Source organism: Etheostoma spectabile, chromosome 5 (assembly GCF_008692095.1).
Source record: "Etheostoma spectabile isolate EspeVRDwgs_2016 chromosome 5, UIUC_Espe_1.0, whole genome shotgun sequence".
NCBI classification, from domain to species: Eukaryota; Metazoa; Chordata; class Actinopteri; order Perciformes; family Percidae; genus Etheostoma; species Etheostoma spectabile.
The window spans coordinates 19066851-19075318 of record NC_045737.1 but is presented as its reverse complement, the minus strand read 5'-3'; positions in this window follow the sequence as shown (position 1 = coordinate 19075318).

Genomic DNA, 8468 nt, shown 5'->3' with positions numbered 1-8468 from the left:
TCTTAAAAAGTCTTAAATTTAACTTGTTAATACCTGTAGCCACCCTGTGACATGGCGTGTATATAATTTCCTGTTAGCATAAAGTGGTTAAGTAAATAGTTTTTGTATACTAACTGCTAAACCAGTATTCTATTAGGAGTACAAGGCTACAGCACTCTTGTATATTTAATAATGACATCTCTGGTGGGACCATAATGATGTAAAACAAGACTGAAAGAGGTGTGTGGTAACGCTGCATATAAACGGCTTCAACAAACTATTATGTAATATATAATAATAATAGATATAATATCATTTGATTAACAGCGCCTTTAGCACTCAAGGTCGCTTTACGAGAAATTTTTTTGCAGAAAACAAACAACAACAAAATAATCGGAACGTGTATTTACAAAGCAACTGGAACAATGGGTTTTGAGTCTAGTTTTGCGGAGGTCAGTGGGAGTGGGTCCAGAGCTGGGGACAGAGCGGCTGAAGGCTCTGGTACCCATGGTGAAAGTCGAGCTGGGGGACAGTGGAGGGATGAGGAGGAGGATCTAGGGAGCGGGAGGGGACGGCGAGTGTGTAGGAGTTCTGAAAGATATGGAGGAGCAAGGTTATGGATGGCTTGAAAGTATGGAGAAGGATTTTAAATTGTATCTGAATTGACTGGAAGCCAATGGAGCTGCTGAAGAACCGGGGTTATATGATGGAAAAGGGGTTCTGGTGATGACACGGGCTGCTGAGTTCTGAAGAAGTTGAATTTATGGAGGGATTTTTGAGGAAGGCCAAAAAGGAGAGGAGTTCCAGTAGTCAGGCGGGGAGTTGATGAGCTGTGATAAGGATGGAGGCAGTGTGAGTGGTAAGAGAACGGAGGCGGTTAATGTTGCGTAGGTGGAAGTATCAGACCGGCAGGTATTATTTATGTGTGACTGAAAGGATAGGGAGGAATCAAGGATGACGCCCAGCTCTTGACCTGAGGGGAAGGGGAGACCGAGTTGTCAATTGGTAGAGTGAAACTATTGATTTTGGATGGGTGGTGGATTTGGTGGCTACGAGGAGGAGTTCGGTTTTTATCACGGTTTAGTTTAAGGAAGTTTGAGGTGAACCAGTCTTTAAACATTATGTTGTCAGACATGACAGAAACACCATCTGCCTTTGGCTGCAGACAAGCCACTTCATGGAGACGCTCTCCTCCTTTGTTGGCATCCATGCGTCACTGGTGATGGCTGAAGTGGTATTCTTTAATCACCAAAACCCTCCCATCTACGTTCCACTTACAAAACCTTTTGCACTGCTGCACATACATGAACCAAAATAGAAGGGGCCCAGTTCATGAAACAATTACGAGCACTATTCTACTTGCAGAGCGATAATGGTCCAGCGTCCCGATTCACAAATGACTCGCAAATGGAGATACATTTAAGAGCCTTACAGTTCTCTTGCATGCTCATGCAAAAAAAAAAAAAAATTCTTTTTTTTGTACATTTTAGGCCTTTAATTCCACCGGACAGATGAAGACATGAAAGGGGGGTGGGGGGGGGAGAATGACATGCAGGGCTGCAGGTCGGTGTCGAAACTGCAACCGCTGTGTTGAGGGGTAAACCTCTGTATATGTGCGCCTGCTCTACCAACTGGGCTAACCCAGCCACACAAGTATGGTTCCTATTGGTTGGTGAAACAGGTCTAAATTTGTGCGAGAGAAATAGACCATATGTTGCAGATTTGTAGAAACAGGACCTCAAATCTACCACTTTGTGTTAGTCTCTGCACATGTCATTCAATAGTCTTGCTTTCCAATTTTTTATGGGGTTCTGGCCAGCTGTGAGATGGGCTGTGGCTTTTGACAATGAAAGAGCTTGTTTAGGTGCACATCTCTGTTGCCTTTTTTCCTTTTTGAAATCACTCAGCTAGCATACTGGAAATAGCTTAATTGCAGTGTTTTTCTGTGAGAGAAACACTGCAAGCTACTAGAGTTTGCTGCTCTGCTGCTTTGCAGAGTGCAAAACACACCTGACCACAGGAGACATTTAGCTCCCACTTGCGGAGTATGTATGAATGGTGCAGTTCGAGGTCAGATCACGCTCTCACCGCAAACATATCGCTCCAGAGTTCGATTGAAAGCTTACCTGAGACCACCTCATCAAGCAGGTCTTGGAACGACTATGTGGTTCGCTTTTGGTGAACACCCAAGTGCGATTGCCGCGTTCACACCCCACCAGCGGGGCAAACAACCTCCACTGTGATTCAACTGAACTAAACGAGTCAGATGTGAAGCGCCCTTGTTGAAAATGTATACATGAATCAGATGACCACAATTAAAAAGCAGACAGTCCATGCTGCACTGAGCCTCTGTTTTCGGAAATTTGATGTGGATTATTGTTTTGCATTGGTTAAGAATGTTTCATTTAGTCCTATTTCTGATCAGTTGGAATACAAAGATGTCCATGATTTTACAGATCCCGGTCAGATATTAGTCCATATTATTCCCATAGCGTGAATGCAGTCATTTAGTTGGCATCCCTTTAAAGTGCTCATAATGCTCATATTCAAGTCAAGTTTATTTGTATAACCTTACAATAGCCGAAGGTCCCAAGTGCTTTACACACAAGCCTAAAACAATACATAACACATACAAACATACAGATTCAATTAAAAGTGCGTAGTGGTCAGCGCTGCAGGACATTAAAAGCCTTCCAGAATGCACAGAAAGGACAGACAGAAGGAGGACCCTAGAAGCAGTATTGCCCTATCGAATTAAAATTAAATTGAATTGAATAGATTAATGCTAATTTAAAAAAAAAAATCAGGTCCATAATTGTATTTAGAGGTTGTTTCAGAATAGGTTTATGTGGTTTAAGTAAAAAACACCACTTTATTTTGTACTGCACATTCTGCAGCTTCACCCTGTGTCGGCGCTCTGTTTTAGCTACAAGTGATCCGTTGCACTTCTGTTCCATCTAGTTGAGTTTACACAAGTGCAGTAGCTCTGAAGTACTGCTAGGTAGTCAGCTGCAGAGTATAGGGCTGCCACGCTAGCCGCTAGGCAAGCTTAATGACGTGTGTTACAAAGTGACGCACGTTCATCACGGAAGTAAAGGCTGGACTACAGTAGAGCTGTTTGGAGCAGTTTGTGAACCGTGTTTTCTGTTGGAGGTGGTGAGTCCCCCATCCATCATGCGGTTCATTTTAGAGGAACAATTTTTTGCCTGCATGCTTATTTCTGCATGGCGCTGCATGTGGCGCGGCCCTGTGGTGTCTTCTGCTCAAACAAGGCACCCACTGGTCTTAGTGAAGCGCCAATCCCAGTTTGTGTAGTCAGACTTTAATCCACCAGTGATGCTGAAGAGCCCCCATGCATCAGTCATCACAGTGTGCCCAAAGCTGTCTCGGACGCAGGGCCACTGATACCCGGAGGAAAAACAACACAGCGACACTTGGTGATCTATTAAAGGTGGAAGTAACAGCACCTGGTTATAATGAGTACTCAGAACTGAAAAGGAACTTTGATGAATTCTGAGGCCTATTTGTTCCATCATGGGAAATGCAGAATCCAGCACTTTTGGAGATTGACCCATACATTCTGCCAATGTTTTGGTTATTCCCATTAAGGTATTTCTGTATGATGTTTTTTCTGAGCGACTCTCACTATTTTAAAATGGGCGGGGCTCTGTTGGAGAACAGCTGAGTATTTACCTCTTATTTAAGAGTAGCCTATTCAATAATAGTTTTTTTTCTCCTCATGGTTATACACACGCAAAGTCCATGTACTTAAATACATGTACTTATTGTTCACCACTTCTGAATCCTATTTTCAGTTGCAGTTTTACTGCTATAGAAAATGATGGCCTACATCAATGTTATTCAATTCAATTTTATTTATATAGCGGCAAATCACAACAGTTATCTCACAGCATTTTTCATAAAAGAGCAGATCTAGACCGTACTCTGTGATGTTATTTACAGAAACCCAACAATTCCCACCAAGAGCAAGCACTAGGCGACAGAGGCAAGGAAAAACTTCCTTTTAAGAGGCAGAAACCTCGAGCAGAACCATGGCTCAGGGTGGGGGGGTCATCTGCCTCGACCGGTTGGGGGTGAGAGAAAGAGACAGAGACAGAGAAAGACAGAGAGACAAAGAAGAGACAGTCAGAGACAGTCAGAGACAGGGAGAGAGAGAGAGAGAGAGAGAGAGAGAGAGAGAGAGAATTTGTACCAGAGGGTGCTGAGCAGGAACATGGAGGCCGCAGGTGACTCCAACCACAGATCCAGACTCCACAGCTCCAGAGCCAGAAATGTATTTGCGGTCTCCGCTGCCACAGCAATTGACAATGCTCTGTCAAATGTTAAATCTGTTTCTGCTAGAAGACGTCTTTGAATCCAATCCTCATTTATTCCACAAACGATGCAGTCACCGTATTTGCAATCCTGCGCTAGCCGACGTAGCTCTGCCACATACTCCGTTACGGATTCATTATGCTTGCGATTACGGGAATCAAACTTGTATCTCTGCACGATTTCACTCGGCTTAGGATTGAAGTAATCTTTCAACAAGCTTACCAGTTCTTGATAAGTTTTATCTTTTGGCTCTCCTGGGCTGAGGAGGTTTCGCATCAAGCTGTGTGTCGATGCTCCCACGACGCTTATGAGTATGGCTCTCTGCCGATCTCCGTCCTCAATCTGATTTGCCTCAAAAAACTGCTCCAGTATTTCACAATAGTCTTCCCAAGTCTGGTTTCTTGCATCAAACGCTGCTAGCGTGCCAATAGTAGCCATCTTGTCACTTTTAATTCACTCTTTCTATCTAGCAACAACTTCTTCGGTCTTCTTCTACCCTAGAGACAACATCCTGTCAGCAGAACGTACTCTGATTCAGAACTCAATGTAATAGCGCCTCCGTCTGGAACATCCCTTATTAGCAGCTAACTTCAGATACAGGATAAGGAAAATGAACTATTATTCTTCCTAAGTAAGTAAATGATTAGCTTTCAGATAAGCATTCTTGTTACTCAAAATTACAGTTAACCCTTGTGTTGTCTTCCTGTTAACCATGAACTTGTCCTTCCAGGTCAAAATTGAATTCTTTTTTGTGCTTTTCAGATGTTTTTGTCGCTTTTTCTGATTTATTTGTCACTTTTTTCAGCTTTTGGCGCTTTTCAAAAAACCTGAGCTGGTTTAAGAACAGGTTTTACACTTATTCCTGGAACTCATGGTCAACAAACCTCATTTATATCAAATTATACATAAGTTTTTAGTTAAAAAGGCAGAAATTATGAATTATTTTGACTAATAGTTAAGATCAGAGGATGTTGAGTGGATCTCAGATGGGTAGATGTCAAAGTTTAGTCTGGATACTTTTGGAAACCATTAAAAAAAAGAATTGAAATGCTATAAGATTAAATTAAACACCCAACAACAAATTAATGAAAGTAATCATTAACTTTACCTGAAGAATGTTGTATGGAAACCTCCATTTTATTATTGGGCAATTTGGTTGAAAGGAATCCATATTTCTGATATAAAACACATTGAAACGGGTCAGTTTGACCCAAAGACAACACAAGGGTTAAGATTTTACAGTTAGGATACCACAACTACAGCCACTAAAGCCCAACTGAATATTTGAATATATTTTCAAACTGCAGTGGTAACAAATATGGTGTCTGTATTAAAGTGAAAACAGATTAACTTCTTGCATTCAAAGTAATCTCCAGCACTTTTGATTAACAGTTGTAAACCGCACTTGTTAAATGTCAGTCAACCTGGTCTCGCTACCTCTGCTGCATGTGTATGCGCTGTGCAGAGCAGCAGGCCCACTCAAAAAGGAGAACTTTTTTTTTTTCTTTGGATAACAAGGCTTAACCGACTTGGGTGCTTGCCTGAGTTCGACTGCTTCCTCTCTCTCTGCTGGTTGTCCATACAGATCTCAGACATGCGCATCAAAAATCTAAATGTCTTCACACAGCTGTGGATGTCTTTAGACAGGGACAGCTTTGACTGATAATAACAGTCCATGTCTCAATATAATAGAGATACTATATAATAGAGAGAGGAATTCCAATGCTGTTTGACATGCAGCCATACTGTAGTTGGAGGGTCCAATATTTCATCCATTGAATTGTCTACCCTGAAACAAAAACCGTTACAGGGTACGTTTCATGAAATCATGTTGATAAAATAGAATTTATCATGAGATGTACTCATATGGCCCGTGAAAGCTGTTGTGTATGGCAGTGTTAATTTTGTTACCTATTTTTGTTAGGGTTTTGTTCTGCTGTCTCGTCCTTTCCTTGTGTTCTCAGTTTTCCCTTCTTTTTTCCCTTCCCATTGTCCCTGTCAGTCTTGTCTGTTTTGTTTGTGTGTGCGTGTTCAGCAGGCTCATCTCACCTGTGGCTCGTCTCGTTCCGCCAGAGTGCTATCCTTGTACCTATTCGTTGCCTGCCTGCCTTCCTGCCAGCCTATCTGCCTGCCTGTCTAAAGACCCACCTGCCTGTTAGCTCTCAGCCCGCCAGCCTGTCTGCCCGCCCTGACCGCTCCTCAACACACCATCACCTGAGCTCCGTCAAGCCTGGATTTCCTCACATCCACCCCAACCCTTTGGCTCACCCAGTTAAATCACTAAATCCTGCCTGATCTCTTTTTACTCCGGTGTCCGCTCCTGAATCCTTCCTGAGTATCATAACAATTTTTAATTTAGTCTATTATAGTTCCTTGTTAGTTTTAGTCATATTTAGTCATTGACATATGTTTTTTTTGTTAGATCTGCTAATTAGCTTTGGCTACAGTCAATGTAGGACAAGCATGAGCTATTGATAATATAAACTTCAATTGGTCCAGAATTCAGCTGCCTGCATCATTACTCAAACCCCCTCCATCCACCACATCACTCCGGTCCTCCAACCGCTCCACTGGCTCCCGGTCCAGTTCCGTATCAAATTCAAAGTCCTCCTGTTAGCATTCAAGGCCATTCACAACCTCGCCCCCCCATATTTGTCTGATCTCTTCCAGCGTCCCACTCCCTCCCGCTCCCTCAGATCCTCTTCCTCCATAAACCTCTCTGTCCCCTCAGCTCGTCTTACCACCATGGGGGGGGCAGAGCATTCAGCCGCTCTGCTCCCTCTCTGGAACTCACTACCCCCCCACTCCGAAACATTGATTCATTCCCCCATTCAGTCTTAACTAAAACATTTGTTTAAAACTGCCATTCCACTAAATTCTATTGCTCTGCCTTTTCCGTGTTTTGCTGTGTAGTATTTGTTTTGCTGTTATATTTATGAATTCCCTGTGGTGCGTCCTTGAGTGCCAAGAAAGGCGTCTTTAAATAAAATGTAGTATTATTTTATTATTATTATTATTATTATTATTATTATTGATTGGCCACGCTCACGCAGAAACATGTTAAAATATGGCAAAGGCCTACTACGTTTACAAAAAATGTATAGTCTAATGATTTAGAAGTATCCAAGAGTCGCTGCTCATAGCTTCTCTCTATTAGGCAAAACATGCAAGCAGAGGAAAGACCATGCAGCAAAGACACTGCCCTAAAAGAGCAGTCCACTCAGACTTCTTGAATCCTCTCCATCGAGAAGCTTCTTCTTTTTTTTGGATCTTTGTTGACTTTGATTCTGCTCAAGGTCGGGATTGAGTTCCTCGTTTGCGGTTGGATTATTTCCTTGAGCTGACCGGCAGCCTTTGTTTCTTTGAGGGCTTCTGTCGGCTGGTTCTTCCCTTCATTCTGAAGGGCTGGTTTTTTCTTCTTCAGACTCTCAACAGGGTCCACGTTGAGTTGATTGCCTTTCTTTCGGCCTCACAACGTCCCTTGGTTGCTGGGCAGCACCTCTTTTGAGGCTTCTCTCTGCAGAGCCTTCCTTTCCCCATATCCTTCCTAAAGGCTGCAATTTCTTCTTGCAGCTCCAGGAGCTTGGCAGCTTGCCACATTCTTTACCTCCTCTAACTCCTTCTTGAGGGCTGCAATTTCGTCCTCAGGCCTACATCCTTTGAGACGGTCTCAGTAATTGCCCTTTCTTCCTGCTGTTCTGTGACCACTCTATGTTGGCTGACATAACCGGAAGCGCTCTGGGGGACCGACTCAGACTTTCTTCTTGTATTTGCATCTGCTCCTCCTCTTCATGCTCGGGTCTCAGGTTCTGGTCCTCCTGTAGATCCTCTGGCTGGATGGGGCGTGTACATTGCAGGTTGCTGGCGGCCACACTGAGTCTGTCCAAGAACTCATTTTTGTCCCTATTAAACTCCTCGATCGTGACTTCTGACCGCAGCTCCAATGTTGATGGACCTTCTAGATTATCCATTTCATTCTTGTGCTCGTGTTTCTCCATTTCTGTTTTCGATCAAATCCGTCTTGACAAAGTGTTTTCAGTAGTTTGTTTCTGTGTGTCTCCAACAGTTGTCTCTGAGTATTAGTGGTCTTGTTTTATGATGTAGATGGAACGTCATCACTTGAGTGACATCATCATCAAAGTGCACAACAAAAG